Source organism: Balaenoptera physalus (genome assembly GCF_965194825.1).
Source record: "Balaenoptera physalus genome assembly, chromosome: 2".
Classification (NCBI taxonomy): Eukaryota; Metazoa; Chordata; class Mammalia; order Artiodactyla; family Balaenopteridae; genus Balaenoptera; species Balaenoptera physalus.
In genome coordinates, this window is record NC_138883.1 from 80,462,484 (window position 1) to 80,485,524 (window position 23,041).

At 35.4% G+C, this 23,041-nt stretch overlaps 1 pseudogene across 1 annotated transcript; it reads right to left on the bottom strand.

Annotated features, from left to right (window-relative positions):
* Positions 1-1,596: 1,596 nt before the first annotated feature.
* LOC309654813 (inosine-5'-monophosphate dehydrogenase 2 pseudogene) lies at positions 1,597-13,056 on the bottom strand (annotated as a pseudogene). Its single transcript has one exon. The product of its transcript is annotated as an inosine-5'-monophosphate dehydrogenase 2 pseudogene (transcript).
* Positions 13,057-23,041: the final 9,985 nt, after the last annotated feature.

The window sequence follows — 23,041 nt, forward strand, 5'->3', positions numbered from 1 at the left end:
TTGTCTTTCTCCTTCCTTCCTCTTTCTCTCCCTCTGTCCTTTCCTTCCTCCCTTCCTTTTTTTCTCTGTCCCTCTTTCTCTGCTTTTTTTTCTTAAGCTATTTCTTTTCTTTTTATACAAGATAGTTTTATCATTAAGGCAGCATTTTGGTATTTTCCAGTATGGATCAGCCTTACAAAGAGGATCTGGGGCAAAGCTAGCAAATATCTTGAATTCCTTGCTCACCGTGAAGCATACTTCCCTATTCATTATTTAGTAGGTAAAAAATATTTTCTATCTTTTTTCAAGGTATTTCATTAGTTATTTTTAATATACAATGGGAATTTCAAAGACAGAAAGCAAATGAGTAATTAAGGAGGCCCTTCTGTTTGTTTTATTAAAGCTAATATATAAGATTTCTCTATTCTATAACATTAATATGCAAACAACCTACTGAATTCTAAGGGGATAAAGGATACAATGACCCATTCCTACGAACACTGATGTCAGAGAACCAATGGGAAAGTCTAAAACCCACAAGTTGATGTTTTTATCTTTATAATTTTAAGATATCACAATAGGATAATCAAACTTAAATATCATCAGAGTAATCCTGGCTGTCTTTGCCTTCTCTTTCCACATTATTGCTACTGCACTTTTAGGACTGTAAAGGCCTCAATATTTCCTTTTCACTCTGTCTCATTAGGAAAAAGCTCACCTGTTCTTGCTGCCTCTGGCACAATAAAACTTCTGTTTGCAAAATATTGGCAACTCAGCTAGACAAAGCTAGCATTATGTTCCTTAAATATCAATGCTTTTTGAAGGAAATTAGCTTCTGGTTTTGTGGGGGTTTTTTTCACAACTAACCTTGTATTTACATCGCACATTTCCCTCAGTGACTTAAAGTGATTTACAGGTGTTAACTGAGTCATGCTAAGAAAGGAGTTGATGGACGATGCAATAGTTTAGTCCCAATGTTAGAAATAAAGGTACAGGGAGATCATCACTTGCATGAAGTCAGAAAAGTGGGAAAGTAAAAATCTGCCAATTGAAGCACACTTTGGCCTCATTCACTCACTCACCAAAGAGAGGCACAGTATGAAGAACATATCAGGATTCAAAGGTGTAAGATAAGCCAGCTTTACTGGATCTCAGTTTCCTATCTTTAAAAAATATAGTGCTTCATATATACAATGGAATATTACTCAGCCATAAAAAGAAACGAAATTGAGTTATTTGTAGTGAGGTGGATGGACCTTAGAGTCTGTCATACAGAGTGAAGTAAGTCAGAAAAAGAAAAACAAATACCGTATGCTAACACATATATATATGGAATCTAAAAAACAAACAAACAAAAAATGGTCATGAAGAACCTAGGGGCAAGACGGGAATAAAGACGCAGACGTACTGGAGAATGGACTTGAGGATACCGGGAGGGGGAAGGGTAAGCTGCGACAAAGTGAGAGAGTGGCATGGACATATATACACTACCAAATGTAAAATAGATAGCTAGTGGGAAGCAGCCGCATGGCACAGGGAGATCAGCTCGGTGCTTTGTGACCTCCTAGAGGGGTGGGGTAGGGAGGGTGGGAGGGAGGGAGGGAGACACAAGAGGGAAGAGATATGGGGATATATGTATAGCTGATTCACTTTGTTATAAAGCAGAAACTAACACACCATTGTAAAGCAATTATACTCCAATAAAGATGTTAAAATATATATGTATATATAGTGCTTGATTATTGAACTTGGAAGCCCATTAAACTCAAAACTGATCATTGTGTTTATTCAGCTACACACACGTGTGCCTGCACACACACATATATTTGCTTAATTCCATTAAGATGAAATTCTACCCTCAATTTTTGTTTTAAAGAAAAAGTCATTTGGTCACATTAAGAATAGGCAAAACCACATTATTTCATTGATTTCCAGAGAGAAATATACCAAGAAGGCAAATATCTATACTTTGTACAGGCGCAATTTCTTTCACATTTCTTTCTGTTCCACTCCTGCTTCCCCAACACACAAACATTGGCAATATTTATTTCCTGCTAAAGTACTAATGTAATAAGCCAAATATTTCACAATTTTGACAATTAGTTGTGTTTCCATAGTTGAAATTCTGAGCACTTATCATTTTTAAAATGCCTTCTCATATGCCCATTCTTTATCAAGAAAAAAATGTGAAATTTGAGAATTTCAATGGCAGAATTTGTTGTTTTTACTTTTTACTGCTTTTGGTCCTTTATTTGGTTCCTGAATGGATCTGTGAGTGTGTATGGTTACGCAACCTGCACTATTTCCTCATCCCTCCTAGTCTTTCTCACTTGGTTCTACACTGAGTGAACTTGTGCCTACCATTGACATCCAGATAACATGATACTCTGCTCTGCTATTCAGCTTTGACCACTTCCCTTTCCACCTTGCACCATAGCGCTACCATTGAGAGATGAAAGAAGCAATTAATGATAGAAAATAACAAAAGGTTTTTTTCCTTATCACAGGATTGAGAAATCTACTGGACTAATATCCTTCCTGGGGCCATATTAAAAATGATGAAAATGTGTTGCGTTTGGTACAGATGTCAAAATTTTCCAAGGGCACAGAATTAATGCAATTCTGTACTTCCCACACACTTCCACAAACTTTTTTTTATTAGAATGAACTGGTTTTTTTTTTTTTTTTGTATGCCCAAGAACGTTTGGGTTATCATTTACAATCAAGGTGAAAACGAATCAGAGTGATAGATCATATGGAGTTGCTTTTAACCACAATATGGTAACTGGGACCAGAAACAGTGGACAAGTTATTTTTTAATTGTTTTGTTTTGGTTTTGGTTCTTAATCTTTTCCATTTCAACAGCCTTACACTATACCAAAATGAGATCACAATCTTAATCAACTTGTGACTTAAGAAGAATACTGAGAGAATCTAAATATAGTGAAAAACAAATGACTGTCACTGATATCCAGGATAAAATATTTCAACCTTGTTTTTTAGAGGATGGGGTTATTTTACATATCCCAAATTAACCTCAACAGGAAAACTGCCTTATTTTGGGTAAATCAGGAAAACAGAATGAAATTTATGAATAGCAAGAATACGTAGTCATTCAAGACAATGCACTTTCTTTTTTGAGGAGTTTTTTTTTTTTTAACATCTATTTGAATCGATTAGTGGGAAACAGAGGTAGAACAAAGCCTAGATTTGGGGATTCCTCTTTCCCAAGCAGATATATTCTTCCTGTTAGCAGGGTCAATGTGGAGAGAATAAATAGCAGTGAGAAAATAATTCTTTTTTAAAGGATCATATGCATTATAAAAAGATGATCTGTCAAATAGAAATCCATTAGTAATTTTTCTTTACAGAATGATATAACTTTGAAAAATGAAGATTATTAAATACAGAAAGTAACCTAACTCACAATAAATTCATTCTCATCATTACTGATAATGATAATCACTCACAAAACATATCCTGAGGTCCTTTGCATATTCATTCATTAACCAAGCTGGCAAATCATCACTTTGACACATGGGTTATCCATGACTATCAGGCACATGGCTCTGTAAGTTTTCCAGCCAGGGACCCCTATTTTATCTAAAGAGTGAGACATTGGTCAAAATTTTTTTTTTCAAACTTTTATTGAAAAACCGAGGGTGTGCTGGATCCCTTTTCAGAAAAGACGCTTCTCATATGAGTGGAGGCTGTGGACAGCATCTTTCACCTGAGCTGAGGATGTTCCCTTCTCAAACTTGAGCTCTCCAGAATACATCATGGCTTGGGCTTGGGTCGAACTCTTGGCACCAGTGTACTGGCAGGAGTGCTAGATGCTGGCAATCAGGTAGGGAACAAATTTGTGGATGGATCCTTTATCCTGCACAGCCCCAGAGAGCCCCTGGGCCACCTTGATATTGTCAGCTTCACTGAAGTATCGGTTCTGGCTGCTGAGATGTTTGTCCATGGTATCGAGAGAACCCATACCATGATATTTCTTTAGCTGGATCCCATCAGAGAAGAAAACTCGCCAGGGGCTTCAGTGGTAACAGCCAGGAGGGAGCCCATCATGACTGTGGAGGCCCCAAGGGCCAAAGCTTTGGCAATATGGCCCACATTTTGGATTCCTCCATCAGCGATGACAGGGACACCAAAGCGCCATGCATATTCTGACACCTTGTACGCTGCTGTTGCTTGGGGCCGCCCACAGGCCAGCACTTCTTGAGTGATGCAGTTGGAGCCACTGCCCATTCCCACCCGCAGGGCATCTACACCAGCATCAGTGAGGTTCTTGGCCTGAGCAGCTGTGACCACATTGCCTCCAATGACTTGGAGACTGGGGTATTTCTCTTTGATGTATTTGATCATGTTGATCTGGAAGATGGAGTTTTCCCTGGGAGGAGTCCAAAACCATCACGTCCACATCAGCCTGGGCTAGCAAGTCCAGCCGATACTTGTCATCCTCATGAGTGCCGATGGCTGCTCCACACAGCAGCTGCTTCTTGGGATCTTTGGAGGCCAGTGGGTAATCTCAGTTTTTCTTCAGGTCTGTCTGGGCAATGATGGCAACCAGCTTATCATCTTCATTTACAATGGGTAACTTTCCCTTCTTGCTGCACTGCAGAATTTCATTTGCTTCCTTCAGTGTGATGCCTGCAGGGGCTACCACCAAGTCTTCCCTCTTTGTCATGATCGCTCCCCAAAACCGGTCATGCTCCTCCTCCTTGAGAAAATCAATGTCCCTTGAGGAGATGATGCCCACCAGGTGGCTCCCCATCCGGCCTGTGTCAGTGATGGGGATACCGCAGAAGCCATGCCGGGCCTTGGCTTCAAAGACATCCCACACTCGATTCTTGGGACTGAGGACCACAGGGTCCATGATGAATCCCTGCTCATATTTCTTCACTTCACGAACTTCATTGGCCTGGAATTCTGATGTACAGTTGTGGTGGGTGAAGCCAATACCACCTGTAAGCGCCATTGCTATGGCCATCCCAGCCTCTGTGACTGTGTCCATGGGTGAGGAAAACAGTGGGGTCTTCAGAATGATCTTTTTAGTCAGAGCAGAGGTCAGGTCCACTTGGTCTGCAGTGAAGTCGATGTACCCGGGGAGAATGAGAAAGTTGCTGTAGGTGAGACTGTCCTCGCGGTTGAACAGCTGCTGTGTAGTGAGTCCATCGTCTGGCACGTAGGACGTGCCGCCGCTCTCAGGTAGTCGGCCATGGCTAGCACAGGGCAAGGCCGAGCATCTCCAAGGACCACGCCGCAGAGCCAAAATTTTTATATACTGGTAATTTGGGGGGAAAGCTTAAATCATCACTATAACTTCTACTCACTTAATTCTAAATGACTCAGACTGATTTTCTTATAATGTGTGTTAAGCTAAAAAGAAAAAGTACTTTTGATTATTTAGAAATTTCAAAATTCTGAAATTTGTGAAACACAGTTCTTACAGCAATGATTCATCCTCTAAGAAATAATATAAATGGGGTTGTCTATTATTTTAAGAGTCAACACATTTTTACTGACATGCATGTCTTCTTAAATAGCCTAAAGTTCTTTTCTATTATGTTAAACAACCATTATCCTCCAGATCTGAACTAGACAAACCAAGGTACACATTATTGAAAGTCTTGCCATGAGTCATTTGGCAATTATCTGAGAATAATTACCCTTGGAATCCTGACTCACAAATAATTTAGCTATTCAGCCCACCTTCTTTGTACAAAAGCTTAGTGTGAAATGGGAACCAAGGAAATAAAATAAACGTCTGTTTCCAATATTAAGAACATCTGCATGAGTAAAAATTATTCAAAAAGATACCATGAATTTTTTAAAAGAAATGCAGCATGTAAAAATTAAGCACCTGGTCTTTTCCTTTATATTTCATTAAAAAATTCTAACTAGACTATCACCAGCTGTACATTTTACTACATTTTATATTATGGCAGGCAGTCAAAGCAATACTGCATTCTTTCTCATCTGAATTCCACATAAAAATTAATTTTAAAAAAAAGGAAAAAAGCAGAGCATGTCTTTTGTCAGATGCAACAAAGAGATAAGGATGTCACACAAACTGAGAAGAGACGATAAAAATGATCCAAAAACAAAATTGATTCCAAATAGAAAGTTTGAGATAAAAGAAAAGTGATATTGTTTGATTTCTTGTTAATTCAGACTTCCTAAAAGAAATGGGAATTTGGATAAGAAATTTTGTTTAGCTTTGGAGAAAGGATGTACATAATTTATAAGTAAAAACTGAGGAAATGGAGAAAGTCATCTTACTGGTTATTTTTTGTCCTGTAGCCTGATGATTCATAAACCAAGCAAGAAGAATATGCAAGTTATAAATCAGGAATCAACCAATACCAATCAAGTTTCCATATTTTTAAGAGAAACAAAGAATAATTAGGGAAAACATTCCTAAGACAAGCAAGAATTATTGTCTTAAAATGGGCAGATCAAACAATATCACTTAGGTTCCAGTTGGCATATCCAATTGCTTTATGTAAATTGATTAGTCCAAGGATTTGAAAAGTTTTCCTCTTTACTTTAAAAATATTCATTCTGTTAACAAGTAAGCAAAACAAACATGGCTCACACCCTTAGCTTCATCTGTAAAATGAAAAATAGCATTGAGATAGCATCTCAATAAGTGTTGTTCCCCTCCCCATTCCCTCTCTATCTCACATTAATGGAAAGTCACAGGCCATACAGAATGAATACCAGATAGATAAGATCCTTTAGGTTAAGTGACAACATGTGTCTGTTGCTTCGCTTTTGGAAAATGTTGATTGCCTCTAACAACAATATTGCCTGTAGTCCTCATCATATAATAAGAAATGAAAATAAGATATTATTATATTTTTCTCTTTTGAAAAAAATGTCTTTGAATTTTTAAGATAGATGTATCATATTCTTACATGATAAAGTTTTTTTTAGAAATGCTATACATTTCTGTTACATTCAAAACACTAAACATTACTAAGATGTACCATAAAATTCAACTATACTGTATATGTTCATTTTAAGACTTATATCCATGCTGTAGATAACGAAAATAAATTGAATGTTCTATAATATTTGTCTTTTAAACCAAAACCCAGGGTGGAGAGAGATGGGAAATAATAACACGGATTTACTTTTTTAATACTTAGCCATGGGTGATCTCATATTTGTAAAGAAAAGTAAAATTATGTTAATATTGTAGAACTGACAACACACTTAAAAGAATGTAACTCTACACTGTTTTCTATTGCCTATGAAATCCTAAGAAAACAGAATTTTATCAACAGAATTATTGCTAGGAAAATTATAATAATAACTGGCAGTATTTTCATGATTTTTTCTATTTACTAGGAAAAAAGTAGAAAAAGGATGAAGCATGTGATGCCTTTATTTAATATCGCACTACCTCACCTTAGCGTATGGCTACATAAGGATTGAAAAAATTGCATGGATTTTGTTTTGAATTTCATTTAAATTAAAATTTTCTCACATGTTCAATCTTGTGAAATTTGCTAACGTTTGATCTTCGCTTCAGTAATCAATTTTTTGTTTTCCTTTTTTGTTGTTCCTGTTATGACTTTTTTCCCACTTCTACTATAATCTTCCTGAAAAAAGTTATTAACATTTGGGCCTTTAAGAATAAACAGTGTCAATGAAAAAAAATCTAATATCCCTATATAATTTATACTATAACTTCTCATTACCCTCCAAAGAAGGGTAAAAACATTTTCATGAAAAAAAAAAGCTATTTTAGTGACCTTTTGTCCCTCCCTAAGAGGAAGAAGTCTGACAGGTAGATATATGGAGAGTTTGTTATTGTAAATTCCAGATCTTGTGATTATCTCTGACTCAACTTCTGGGGTTTTATCTGGAATTCCTGTGAAGGGTCAACAAGTGTATTACTGCCTGTCTTCACCTTCTTGTGACCTTAATTTTAAAACTACACCTTATAGGACTCAGAAAGCAGATTATAGTGCTGCATTTCAGCAGATAGACTTTGGAATGGGACGCATCAGAAAATATATAATTATCTCAAGCAACCAGAAATTTACAACTTTTTAATATATTTATGTATACCTACTTTTGTTTATCTTTAATTGTAGAGTTTAAGGAAAAAAATTTAGGAACTTTTTGACTCCAATACTTTTTCAGAGCCAAACATCCCACTGCATTATTTCTTCTGGGGGAAAATGTTTTTATAGTATTTCTATAATTAAATGATATCTAATATAGATAGATGTAGATGTATTTACATAAATACATCTTAATAGATAAACCATGGTGAATATTCACATTAAAATTTTGGAAAATAGACAAATGTAGATAAAGCAACACATTTTGATGATATAACTTGTCCACGTATACTAGAAAACTGAAATGAGCAATTTCTGAGTAAATTTTAAGTATAAACTTAAGTTCACTGGTTCCAAGCCTCCAATTATTGCTCCAGAGACCTTGAGAAGTGGTTAAGAATAACAGAACTGTTACTATTACGGGATGGTGATAATTGGTTTACTAAAAAGAACACATAACATAGATAACAAATGGTGGAAACAAATGTACAAGAGGAAAGGAAATTAAAGATGAATATATAGAAAATTTCCTGGAAAGGAGATATTGCAGTGTAATGCTTCAAGACTATGGTTTTGATGTTGTGTAATGGGTTTCAGACCACTTGCTAGATGTGAGATGTGTGATCTTAGGCAGGTCATTTAACCTCTCTAAACGCATTTTTCCATCAGTGAAAAGAATATAAAATTGTGCCTATCTTATAGGTCTGACATGAGGATAAAAAGTTACACATTTGGCACAATACCTGGCATATAAGCCTTTGTTGTTATGAAAATGTCCACTGTAAATTTAACAAAATAATTGGATGATAAACAAAACCATCCAAATATTATAGATGATCCAAAATGTTACTATAGTCTAAAATGTAAGGTCCCAATTAATCTCAAATGCAGTTATGGGATAAAATTAAATTCTTATTATTAGAAAAGGAAAAGAATTTCAATAAAGAACCAAGCTATGACTTTGGTTTATTGTCTGAAACAGAATAATACATGGAAATCATGAGCTATGGGTGCAACCGTCTTTTGTGTCATGCTTTATCCCTGTGATATTGTTAAAGACTTACAACAAATCAAAAGTTGAGAACATTTGAATACTAAAAGCACAAAAAATACCCCTAAGAATAATGATTATGTGAGATTAAGAAATTTAGCACATTCATATTTTCAACAGCAATTTTTCAGTTTCTTTTAATTTGAGAAAAATTTCTGCCATCTTAAACATTTTTCCCTGCAATCATTTAAAGACAAACAAGACTTAGAAGTAAAAATCTATGAGACCATTTCCACTTATTACCACACAAAATGTGAGCGGGAGCTTTTCCTTTTGATCAAGTTTGACTGGCAAATTTTGTCAAGCTACATTTAAATATCCCATCATGATTCCAATTCTTTCTGCACACATTTTGTTTCAAATGATTGTTAATACCCTGAAGTCCTAAAAAAGTTCAGTCAGTATAGTCAAACTGGATATGTACTTAGAAATAATCACAGAGAGCTCATGGCAATGTGTATTTTACACACTGAACTTGTCTCCTGGTCAGTTATGCCTGGTCTGAAATTAAATATTCTTGACCTATTTCTGTGATTTCTCTTACACTGTTGTCCTAAACTATTTATTATCTAAACATTATAATTTTATATGTTTATTCCATTTCTCAAATATTTATAGCCAAATCTTTTTTAGATATCTTGATGAAGTAACCTCACCATCTATCTATATATTTACTAGACAAAGTAACAGTAAAAATATTTTTTGAGATCTCTGATTCTCTTGGTACCACTGATAATTTAGCATATTGCCCTATCAACAGACAATAGAATCCTGATTATCTATTAATTAAGGCATATTTTCTATGACAGCTAGGGCCTAACTAAGCCCAATATCTTTGTTTTGCCTTTTCAGTTCCTGCTTGATTGATTAGTTCATTTATGTACCCCAGTGTTCCAATAAGACATTATATATAGGCTTCAAAATATCAAATAGATCATGATTTCTACATTTCTTTTATTTTAATTGAATTTTATTATTAAATATTCATAAAGAGGAGCATATTTAACATATATGGCTAGCTCAAAGAGTAGTAATAAAATGTATATCGGTTTTCCCATTAACCAATTTATGTAGTTGGGGCCTTGTATTTTCTAAAGCTTCATATTTTGTCATCTTTGCTTGCAATTCCCCCCATCAGAGATAACCAATAAATTTTGTATTATTCATTATCTCTTTTCTCTATGGATTTTGCCACATGTATCTATATACTTATACAACCTGTTCCTTTTGGCCCAAATTTGAACTTAACATGAAATCATACTGAAGAAACTCTTCTGTGACATGATTTGACACTCGACATTAAGTTTTGAGATATGCTCATGTCTATCATTGTGCATTATTCCATCTTAGTATGATGCCATTGTCGACATATATCAAATTTTATTTATGCACTGCTGACAAATGTGTTGAGGGCTATGTTTTAGTCTGAGCCTCCTATCACAGTACAAGAGAGACTTGAGGAGACCTATTGCTAGGTCATAGGGTACATTTTGAACTTTACTTGGAAAAGGCAAACTGTTTTCTAGAATACACCAATCTATAATTCCCACAGCAGTGTGTTAGAGTTCCTATTGTTCCTCATGTCTGAAAATATGTGATCTTATCGGCTTTTAAATTTATGTGTGGTAGGTATATCATTGGACCTTTAACTAATATTTTCCTCAGAACTAATAAACTTAAGCATCTTTTCATATATTTATTAAAATTTGTGTTTCCCTTCTAAGAAATAACTGTTCATAACTTTTTCACATCTTTTTCACTGGATTGTTGGTTTATGTATTTCCTTTGGATTCATGGGAATATACATGGCATATATATATATGCTAATCTGTTTTTTACTTTTCTTTTTACTTTTTTAATGAACATAAGTTCTTAATTTTAATGTAGATGAAACTATCAACTTCTTGACATCGTTTTGAGCTTTTTTAATATTAAGAAAGTATCCTCTACTTCAAGTGCATAAAGATATTCTCTATGATTGATGCTAAGGTTTGAAGAGCTGGTTTTCAGAGTTAAGTTTTTGTCCATCTAGAATTGACTTCTGTGGATGCTGTGAGCTATAGATCTAATGTTCCTGAATTTAATAAGCCATCCTTTCCCAATGCCAACTTTCACCTGTATCAAATGTTAATATAAACACCAGTTTATTTCTGGGTTCTCTGATTTATCAATATAGTTTTCCAACTCTGCACAAATACCAAACTGTCTTATTACAGGTTTATTTTGTCTTGATATGTCCTAGAGCTTAGGTTTAACAAGCCAGATACATTGCTCAGAGACAGGAGGCAAAATGTTGTTACTCTCTTTATTTCTAGAGATGTTTGTACCTTACAATTTATCTCATCCTCTTTCAATACAACTATACACACTTTGTTTTGTATAGAATGTGCTTGGTATATCTTTCTTTGTACCTTTTACTTTGAACCTTTCTTTGTTTTTATATTTTACTTGTGTCTCTTATTTAGAACATATAGCCAGATTTTCTTTGTATTTCTATTTTGATAATCTTTTATTTTATTGAAGAATTTAGTCTATTTACATTTGTTGTGTTGTTGACATAAAATATTTGGAATTATTTCTATCAACTTTTTTCTATGTTTCTTATTACATTTTCCTCTACTAGTTTCACAACTCAGTCTTTAATTCCTATTCATTTAGTGGTTACCCTAGATATTTAATTTATGTTACTTAAAACGTTCTAAAGTTAATAGTATCATTAATTTGAACAATAATAGCATATAAGTTGGAAGGGAGCTAATTAGAATAAAGCAAGCCTAGGTCCTTGTATTATTTGAAGAGAAAGTTACATCTGGAGAACTTTATACCAGAAACACTTTATACTTAATTTTTTGCTTTTTTGTGGGACCACATAGGTAATATGGCTTGGGGCCTCAAACCAACAATAGGAAAGAATTCTTAGGGATTCTCATGGGAGACTTTCTTCATTCACCCAGAGCCGAAGTATCCTCACAATGCCACTCTGCAGAACAGCTTTATATTGACATGGTTTATTTTTCATTATTTGCTTTTTGTTATTGTTACCATGGTTTATTCACTGAACAGATCACCTGTGCAAGAATATCAGATATGATCTCCCAATTTTTTGTAAACCCATCATTTTGTCTCCCACCTCTGAGTGGTGCATCAGCCTGTTAAACCTAAAGTTCTAGGCCAAAGCTTCTCAAGTAACCTGAGGTGAAGAAGCAGGTTTTTTTTGTTTTTGCTTTTTTATTTCCAATCCTTTGCAAGCAAGCCCTAGAATCACCCTCTTTTCAAAGGTTCCTTTTATTGAAGAATGGGTTCCAGTGGAACTTAGAAACCAAGATCTGGATACTGGATAGCTTGTTTCTACTGGGGTATCACTGCTTCTAGATCCTCCCAGCAAAGAGAGCTATGAAATATGTGTATATTAACCCATGTACATGAACATATCTGTAATTATCTATGTGCATATATTGATATATTAAGCTGACGATAAGTTTGTACTGCCTTTGCTTGAATTCTGTATGACAGGGCATATATTTAAGCTTTAAGAATGGTATTTTCCTTATCCACAAAATAAAATTAATTTTAAAAAAATCACCTGGAAACACTAGCTTTTAGAAGCTTTTTGCAAGACGTATATTGATATTTTAAAATAATAAAACTGAGGTCAAGGCTGGAGGTGCCTTCAAGATGGCAGAGGAGTAAGATGTGAGATCACCTTCCTCCCCACAAATACATCAAAACTACATATACATGTGGAACAGCTCCTACAGAACACCTACTGAATGCTGGCAGAAGACCTCAGACTTCCAAAAGGACAAGAAAATCCACACATACCTGGGTAGGGCAAAAGAAAAAAGGAAAAACAGAGACAAAAGAATAGGGATGGAACCTGCACCTCTGGGAGGGTGCTGTGAAGGAGGAAAAGTTTCCACACATTAGGAAGCCCCTTCACTGATGGAGAAGGGGGTGGGCAGGGGGGGAAGCTTCAGAGGCACAGAGGAGAGCACAGCAAGAGGGATGCAGAGGGCAAAGCGGAGAGATTCCTGCATAGAGGATCAGTGCCGACCAGCACTCCCCAGCCTAAGAGTGTTGTGTGCTCACCTGCTGGGGTGGGTGGGGGCTGGGAGCTGAGGCTCAGTCTTCAGAGGTCAGATCCCAGGGAGTGGACTGGGGTTGGCTGAGTGAACACAGCCTAAAGGGAGCTAGTGCATCACAACTAGCTGGGAGGGAGTCTGGGGAAAAGTCTGGAACTGCCTAAGAGGCAAGAGACCATTGTTTTGGGGTGCACAAGGAGAGGAGATTCAGAGCACCACCTAAATGAGCTCCAGAGACGGGCGTGAGCCGCAGCTATCAGCACAGACACCAGAGACAGGCATGAGACTCTAAGGCTGCTACTGCAGCCACAAAGAATCCTGTGGGCAAGCACAGGTCACTATCCACACCACCCCTCCCAGGAGCCTGTGCAGCCTGCCACTGCCAGGGTCCCGTGATCCAGGGACAATTTCCCCAGGAGATCACACGGCACACCTCAGGCTGTTGCAATGTCACACCGGCCTCTGCTGCCACAGGCTTGCCCTGCATTCTGTACCCCTCCCTCCCCCTGGCCTGACTGAGCCAGAGCCCCCTAATCAACTGCTACTTTAACCCCATCCAGTCTGGGCAGGGAACAGATGCCATCAGTCAACCTACACACAGAGGCAGGGCCAAATCCAAAGCTGAACCCCAGGAGCTGTGCCAACAAAGAAGAGAAAGGGAAATTTCTCACAGCATCCTCAGGAACAGCAGATTAAATCTTCACAGTCAACTTGATGTACCCTGCATCTCTGGAATAGACTTTGGGAGCAACTGTAGACTTGGGGTTTGCTTTCTGCATCTAATTTTTTCTGGTTTTATGTTTATGTTAGTTTAGTATTTAGAGTTTATTATCATTGGTGGATTTGTTTAATGATTTGGTTACTCTCTTCCTTTTATATATATATAAAGATATATATTTTTTTTCCTATTTCTCTTTTTGTGAGTGTGTATGTGGATTCTTCTTTGTGTGATTTTGTCTGTATAGCTTTGCTTTTGCCATTTGTCCTAGGGTTCTGTCTGTCCATTTTTTGTTTGTTTTTTTAGTATAGCTTCTAGTGCTTCTTATCATTGGTGGATTTGTTTTTTGGTTTAGTTGCTCTCTTTCTTTCTTTTTCTTTATTACTTTTTAATTTTTAATAATTTTTTTATTTTAATGACTTTCTTTTATTTTATTATTGTTTCTTTCTTTCTTTCATTTTTTTTCTCCCTTTTCTTCTGAGCCGTGTGGCTGACAGGGTCTTGGTGCTCTGGCCAGGTGTCAGGCCTGATCCTCTGAGGTGGGAGAGCTGAGATCAGCAGATTGGTCCACCAGAGACCTCCTGGCTCCACATAATATCAAACAGCAAAAGCTCTCACGGAGATCTCCATCTCAACACTAAGACCCAGCTCCACTCAACGACCAGCAGTCTACAGTGCTGGACACCCTCTGTCAAACAACTAGAAAGACAGGAACACAACCCCACCCATTAGCAGATAGGAGCACCTAAAATCATAATAAGGTCACAGACACCCCAAAACACACCACCGGACGTGGTCCTATCCACGAGAAAGACAAGATCCAGCCTCATCCACCAGAACACAGGTACCAGTCCCCTCCACCAGAAAGCCAACACAACCCACCGAACCAACCTTACCCACTGGAGGCAGACACCAAAAACAATGGGAACTACAAACCTGCAGCATGTAAAAGGGAGATACCAAACACAGAAAGGTAAGCAAAATGAGAAGACAGAGAAATACACAACAGATGAAGGAGCAAGGTAAAACCCCACCAGACCAAATAAATGAAGAGGAAATAGGCAGTTTACCTGAAAAAGAATTCAGAGCAATGATAGTAAAGATGATTCAACTTCTTGGAAATAGAATGGAGAAAATACAAGAAACGTTTAACAAAGACCTAGAAGAACTAAAGAGCAAACAAACAATGATGAACAACACAATAAATGAAATTAAAAATTCTCTAGAAGGAATCAATAGCAGAATAACTGAGGCAGAAGAATGGATAAGTGACCTGGAAGATAAAATAGTGGAAATAACTACCGCAGAGCAGAATAAAGAAACAAGAATGAAAAGAATTGAGGACAGTCTCAGAGACCTCTGGGACAACATTTAACACACCAATAATCGAATTATAGGGCTCCCAGAAGAAGAAGAGAAAAAGAAAGGGACAGAGAAAATATTTGAAGAGATTATACTTGAAAACTTCCCTAATATGGGAAAGGAAATATCAATCAAATCCAGGAAGCACAAAGAGTCCCATACAGGATAAATCCAAGGAGAAACATGCCAAGACACATATTAATCAAACTATCAAAAATTAAATACAAAGAAAAAATATTAAAAGCATGAAGGGAAAAGCAACAAATAACATACAAGGGAATCCCCATAAGGTTAACAGCTGATCTTTCAGCAGAAACTCTGCAACCCAGAGGGAGTGTCAGGACATATTTAAAGTGAGGAAAGGGAAAACCTACAACCAACATTACACTACCAGCAAGGATCTCATTCAGATTTCTCAGAGAAATTAAAATCTTTACAGACAAGCAAAAGCTAAGAGAATTCAGCACCACCAAACCAGCTTTACAACAAATGCTAAAGGAACTTGTCTAGGTAGGAAACACAAGAGAAGGAAAAGACCTTCAATAACAAAACAGAAACAATTAAGAAAATGGTAATAGGAACATAGATATTGATAACTACCTTAAATGTAAATGGCTTAAATGCTCGAACCAAAACATAGACTAGCTGAATGGATACAAAAACAAGACCGGTATATATGCTGTCTACAAGAGACCCACTTCAGACCTAAGGAAACATACAGACTGAAAGTGAGGGGATGGAAAAAATATTCCATGCAAATGGAAATCAAAAGAAAGCTGGAGTAGCAATTCTCATACCAGATAAAATAGACTTTAAAATAAAGGCTATTACAAGAGACAAAGAAAGACACAGCATAATGATCAAGGGATCAATCCAAGAAGAAGATATAACAATTGTAAATATTTATGCACCCAACATAGGAGTGTTGGGTGCATAAACATACATAAGGCAAATGTTAACAGGCATAAAAGGGGAAATTGACAGTAACAGAATCATAGTAGGGGACTTTAACACCCCACTTTCACCAAAGGACACATCATCCAAAATGAAAATAAATAAGGAAACACAAGCTTTAAATGACACATTAGACCAGATGGAATTAATTGATATTTATATGACATTCCATCGAAAAACAACTGAATACACTTTCTTCTCAAGTGCTCATGGAACATTCTCCAGGACAAATCATATCTTGGGTCACAAATCAAGCCTTGGTAAATTTAAGAAAATTGAAATCATATCAAGTATCTTTTCCAACCACAATGCTGTAAGACTAGATATCAATTACAGGAAAAAATCTGTAAAAAATACAAACACACGGAGGGTAAACAATACACTACTAAATAACCAAGAGATCACTGAAGAACTCAAAGAGGAAATCAAAAAATACCTAGAAACAAATGACAATGAAAATACGTCGACCCAAAACCTATGGGAGGCAGCAAAAGCAGTTCAAAGACGGAAGTTTACAGCAATGCAATCTTACCTCAAGAAACAAGAAACATCTCAAATAAACAACCTAGTCTTACAGCTAACGCAATTAGAGAAAGAAGCACACAAAAAACCCAAAGTTAGCAGAAGGAAAGAAATCATAAAGATCGGATCAGAAATAAATGAAAAAGAAATGAAGGAAACAATAGCAAAGATCAATAAAACTAAAAGCTGGTTCTTTAAGAAGATAAACAAAATTAATAAACCATTAGCCAGACTCATTAAGAAAAAAAGGGCAAAAACTCAAATCAATAGAATTAGAAATGAAAAGGAGAAGTAACAACTGACACAGCAGAAATACAAAGGATCATGAGAGATTACTACAAGCAACTACATGACAATAAAAAGGAAAACCTGGAAGAAATGGATAAATTCTTAGAAAAGCACAACCATCCAAGGCTGAACCAGGGAGAAATAGAAAATATATACAGACCAATCACAAGCACTGATATTGAGACTGTGATTAAAAATCTTCTAACAAACAAAAGCCCAGGCCCAGAAGGATTCACAGGCGAATTCTATCAAACATTTAGAGAAGAGCAAACACCTATCCTTCTCAAACTCTTCCAAAATATAGCAGAGGGAGGAACACTCCCAAACTCATTTTACGAGGCCACCATCACCCTGATACTAAAACCAGAAAAAGATGTCACAAAGAAAGAAAACTACAGGCCAATATCACTGATGAACATAGATGTAAAAATCCTCAACAAAATACTAGCAAACAGAATCCAACAGCACATTAAAAGGATTATACACCATGATCAAGTGGGGTTTATCCGAGGAATGCAAGGATTCTTCAATATACGCAAATCAATCAACGTGATAAACCATATTAAAAAATTGAAGGAGAAAAACCATATGATCATCTCAATAGATGCAGAAAAAGCTTTCAACAAAATTCAACACCCATTTATGATAAAAACCCTCCAGAAAGTAGGCATAGAGGGAACTTACCTCAACATAATAAAGGCCATATAGGACAAACCCACAGCCAGTATCGTTCTCAATGGTGAAAAACTGAAACCATTTCCTCTAAGATCAGGAACAAGACAAGGTTGTCCACTCTCACCACTATTATTCAACATAGTTTTGGAAGTTTTAGCCACAGCAAATAGAAAAGAAAAAGAAATAAAATGAATCCAAATTGGAAAAGAAGAAGTAAAGCTGTCACTGTTTGCAGATGACATGATACTATACATAGAGAATCGTAAAGATGTTACCAGAAAACTACTAGAGCTAATCAATGAATTTGGTAAAGTAGCAGGATACAAAATGAATGCACAGAAATCTCTTGCATTCCTATACACTAATGATGAAAAATTTGGAAGAGAAATTAAGGAAACACTCCCGTTTACCATGGCAACAAAAAGAATAAAATACCTACGAATAAACCTACCTAAGGAGACAAAAGTCCTGTATGCAGAAAACTATAAGACACTGATGAAAGAAGTTAAAGATGATACAAACAGATGGAGAGATATACCATGTTCTTGGATTGGAAGAATTAACATTGAAAAAATGACTATACTACCCAAAGCAATCTACACATTCAACGCAATCCCTATGAAACTACCAATGGCATTTTTCACAGAACTAGAACAAAAAATTTTACAATTTGTATGGAAACACAAAAGACCCTGAATAGCCAAAGGAATCTTGAGAAAGAAAAACAGAGATGGAGGTATAAGGCCTCTGGACTTCAGACTATACTACAAAGCTACAGTAATCAAGACAGTATGGTACTGGCACAAAAACAGAAATACATCAATGGAACAAGATAGAAAGCCCAGAGATAAACCCACACACATATGGTCTCCTTATCTTTGATAAAGGAGGCAAGAATATACAATGGAGAAAAGACAGCCTCTTCAATAAGTGGTGCTGGGGAAACTGGACAGCTACATGTAAAAGAATGAAATTAGAACACTCCCTAACACCATACACAAAAATAAACTCAAAATGGATTAAAGACCTAAATGTAAGGCCAGATACTATCAAACTCTTAGAGGAAAACACAGGCAGAACACCCTATGACATAAATCACAGCAATATCCTTTTTGACCCACCTCCTAGAGAAATGGAAATGAAAACAAAAATAAACAAATGGGACCTAATGAAAATTAAAAGCTTTTGCACAGCAAAGGAAACCATAAACAAGACAAAAAGACAACCTTCAGAATGGGAGAAAATATTTGCAAACGAATCAACTGACAAAGGATTAATCTCCAAAATATACAAGCAGCTCATGCAGCTCAATATCAAAAACACCAACAACCCAATCCAAAAATGGGCAGAAGACATAAATACACATTTCTCCAAAGAAGATATAAAGATTGCCAACAATCACATGAAAGGATGCTCAGCATTACTAATCATTAGAGAAATGCAAATAAAAACTACAATGAGGTATCACCTCACACCAGTCAGAATGGCCATCATCAAAAAATCTACAAACAATAAATGCTGGAGGGGGTGTGGAGAAAAGAGAACCCTCTTGCACTGTTGGTGGGAATGTAAATTGATACAGCCACTGTGGAGAACAATATGGAAGTTCCTTAAAAAACTAAAAATAGAACTACCATACGACCCAGCAATCCCACTACCTGGCATATACCCTGAGAAAACCATAATTCAAAAAGAATCATGTACCACAATGTTCATTGCAGCACTATTTACAATACCCAGGACATGGAAGCAACCTAAGTGTCCATCGACAGATGAATGGATAAAGAAGATGTGGCACATATATACGATGGAGTATTACTCAGCCATAAAAAGAAATGAAATTGAGTTATTTGTACTGAGGTGGATGGACCTAGAGCCTGTCATCCAGAATGAAGTAAGCCAGAAAGAGAAAAACAAATACCATATGCTAACACATACATATGGAATCTAAAAAAAAAAAAAAAATGGTTCTGAAGAACCTAGGGGCAGGACAGGAAAAAAGACTCAGATGTAGAGAATGGACTTGATGACACAGGGAGGGGGAAGGGTAAGCTGGGATGAAGTGAGAGAGTAACATTGACATATATACACTACCAAATGTAAAATAGATAGCTAGTGGGAAGCAGCCGCATAGCACAGGGAGATCAGCTCGGTGCTTTGTGTCCACCTAGAGGGGTGGGAGGGAGATGCAAAAGGGAGGAGATATGGGGATATACGTATGCATATAGCTGATTCACTTTGTCATACAGCAGAAACTAACACACCATTGTAAAGCAATTATACTCTAATAAAGATGTTTAAAAAATAAATAAATAAAATAATAAAACTATATTGCCTTCCAAAAAAATTATATAGGTTTCTACACATAATCTCTTTCAAAGACACCATTCCAAACCACAAGATATTCTATACAAATGAAATTTCTAAGCTTCCTGTGTTTCATAATGCCAAAAATGGGAGTCCCATATTTCTTTTCCTATTCTTGAAAAATTATTTTATATAACTATACTATATTCTTAAGTTAACCTTAGAAACTACTTCTTTTCTGAAAATACTGCGCTGCTGACATCCAAACTTAATTAAACTCATTTCTATATAACTTTCATAATAAAATAACTAGTAACTCTAAATTTCACTATTTATAAAGATTAATATTTTCTTCATCAATGCACATGATAGAGGTGAAGCTTCTATCTTCAAGACAATATTTTTCCATATGATAGCTTTATATTCACATATACACACAGAATCAGGTTTATAAATTTAATTGTGTTGAAAAAGTATATTAACTACTTAACTGTACCTAAACTGCCTTAAATTTAACTTATACTATTTTATGTACTGTTTGCTGTCAAGATTGTTTTCTACTTAATAATTAAACAGAAGGGGGCAAATATGACATAGACATACAAGATTTGTGATAAAAATAAAACCAGGCAGGATGAACCCTGCATTCTAACTTATATACACTCAATAACTGTTATATACCAAGTATGATTCCAGTATCATATATGAGAATTTACTACATTAGGCATGGTGCTACGAAACACAAATCCAAACAAGATTTTTTCTGACATTGCACTTCATTGAAGAAATTAAAGAGTTATTATGTCATGACTGCTGACAAAAGTGCAAAAATTAATAGAAAAATTAACCTGTGAAACATGGTATCTGACAGCTAATACTGAACCTGTACTATGAAAGGTTAAAGATATTTAAGGTTATTGCTGATAATGGAAGAAAGCAAAACAAGCAGAGACCCTGAGTTATAGCTTTAAATATATGATGTGAAAATAAATCTCTGATTTAAAAGAATGATTTGCTAACCCATTTCCATCCTGTGAAGAATATATAACCTTCTCAAAAAATTTTAAACATATTTGTGTTTGTTATGCATTAATATTCTGGATATTTTGAAAATTATGCAATCACTATCTAACACAGGAATGAAAACAAGAAATAATAAGACCTTAGCCAAAGGAACTCACTGTGGCTAATGCGGGTAGAGGTAGTGCACATTTTTCCTGCTAAATTTTATATTTAACCTAATGTTTTCAAAATCATTTGTAAGAATGATTGAAAAAAAATTACTTGCTAATGTTGTCCTTCCACTACCACCCCTTCATAAATGTCATAAATTACAATTTTTCATTAGACTAGAACAATAAATACATTTCTACCAAAACATGTTTATTTTCATTATATTCCCATAACCACTATAACAGAATTTTAATGTATTTTAATAAATAAATGGGAATGAAAATTTATCAGTGCCTGAAAACTCAGATTTTTTTAAACTACTAAATGATCATGATATTTTAAATATACAATTCTACATTGTTAATATGTATTGAAATAGAATTTATAGATGAATAATCATGCCATAAAGCACCTGTACTTTCATCCAACAGGACATGGAAAACAGCACTGTAACATTTCCAAGAAAATTGATACTCTGTAAAAATCTTGGAATAATTAGCAAAGATACCTCAGCTCCTTTTGCTTAAATATTTTGATAACTATAGATGTTCCATTGAAAAATCATTCACATAAACTTCTAACAGAATATATTCAGTAACAGGCTTAGTATAGATGCCAATATTTTCCCATAAAACTTCATTTAACAACTGAATGTACAACTGCCATGTTTTCGTTCTACATATACTTATGAAAGAAGCAGTCCTCAGTGATACATCATGCTACAAAATATGCAAGAAACAGCAAATCATTCTTTCAAATCAGAGTTTTATTTTCACATCATATATGGGTTAAATTTTTTTAAGATTTCAAAGACTATAAGTGAAGGTAATAACTGAACATATTATATTCAAGAATTATTAGGTACAATAGTTAAGAAGCCCCTACTCAGTTACTTTATACTAAAATTTTTGTGTGTGTATTAATCCAGAATAGAACCTGTAGAAAATATCTAATATTAGTCATTTGTATTCTTTACACACAAATGGATTAAAATTGTTCAGAATGTTGTCTCTGATTGAGCTGTACCTAAATTTTAAAAAAAGAAACTTTTAGAAAGTTGCTTTTAATAAAAATAGATAAATTATTAAACTTGACTTTATCACTTTCAAATAATCTTGGAGTATGTATTTAAATAAAGAAATTATTATTGGACACTTTCTATGGGTTCAACAATTAAATTCTATACTTGTTTTAGCAGATCTTATTTCACCTCTTCTACTTCTGCAACCAAAATTATGTCTTCTCACTGGAAAAATATCCTGAGTATCATTCCCCAAAAGAGAATTATAGAATATAGTGAAACAGTATCTTTACCAAATGTGAATTAAGTATTTTATATGGCTAACACTACGTGAATTTCTCTCTGTATAAAGCCTTTCATTTAGATCATTGTATTCATAATTGCAGTTCAATTTCAGAAAAAAGAAGTCCTCTGTTTAAAAAGAGAAATAATGACCAACACCTGTTGAAGAGAAAAAATTGTATAAAAATAATTAGGCATGTTTTCATAGCTATTTTGGCTTTGCAGAAGGTAGCAAAATCTTTTTCATGCTACTGAAATCTCTTATTTTCTTACTATCTTCCAGTGTCACTACATATTATAGGATCCAAATTGTGACATCAGAAAAATTAAACTCAGGACATTTGTGCATTCTGCATTCAAGCATACACTAGCAATGTAGCGATTTGACCTTTGAAAGAGGACAATTCATGTGCGCATATCTCATGCCTGTCTGCCTTCCATATACTTAGCAAGATGATGATTGCTCCCAGCTATGTTGATATACTTCTATCCACTTGACTGGCTGTGGATAGGAGGCAAATGATCTATCTGTTAAGAGGTGATCTT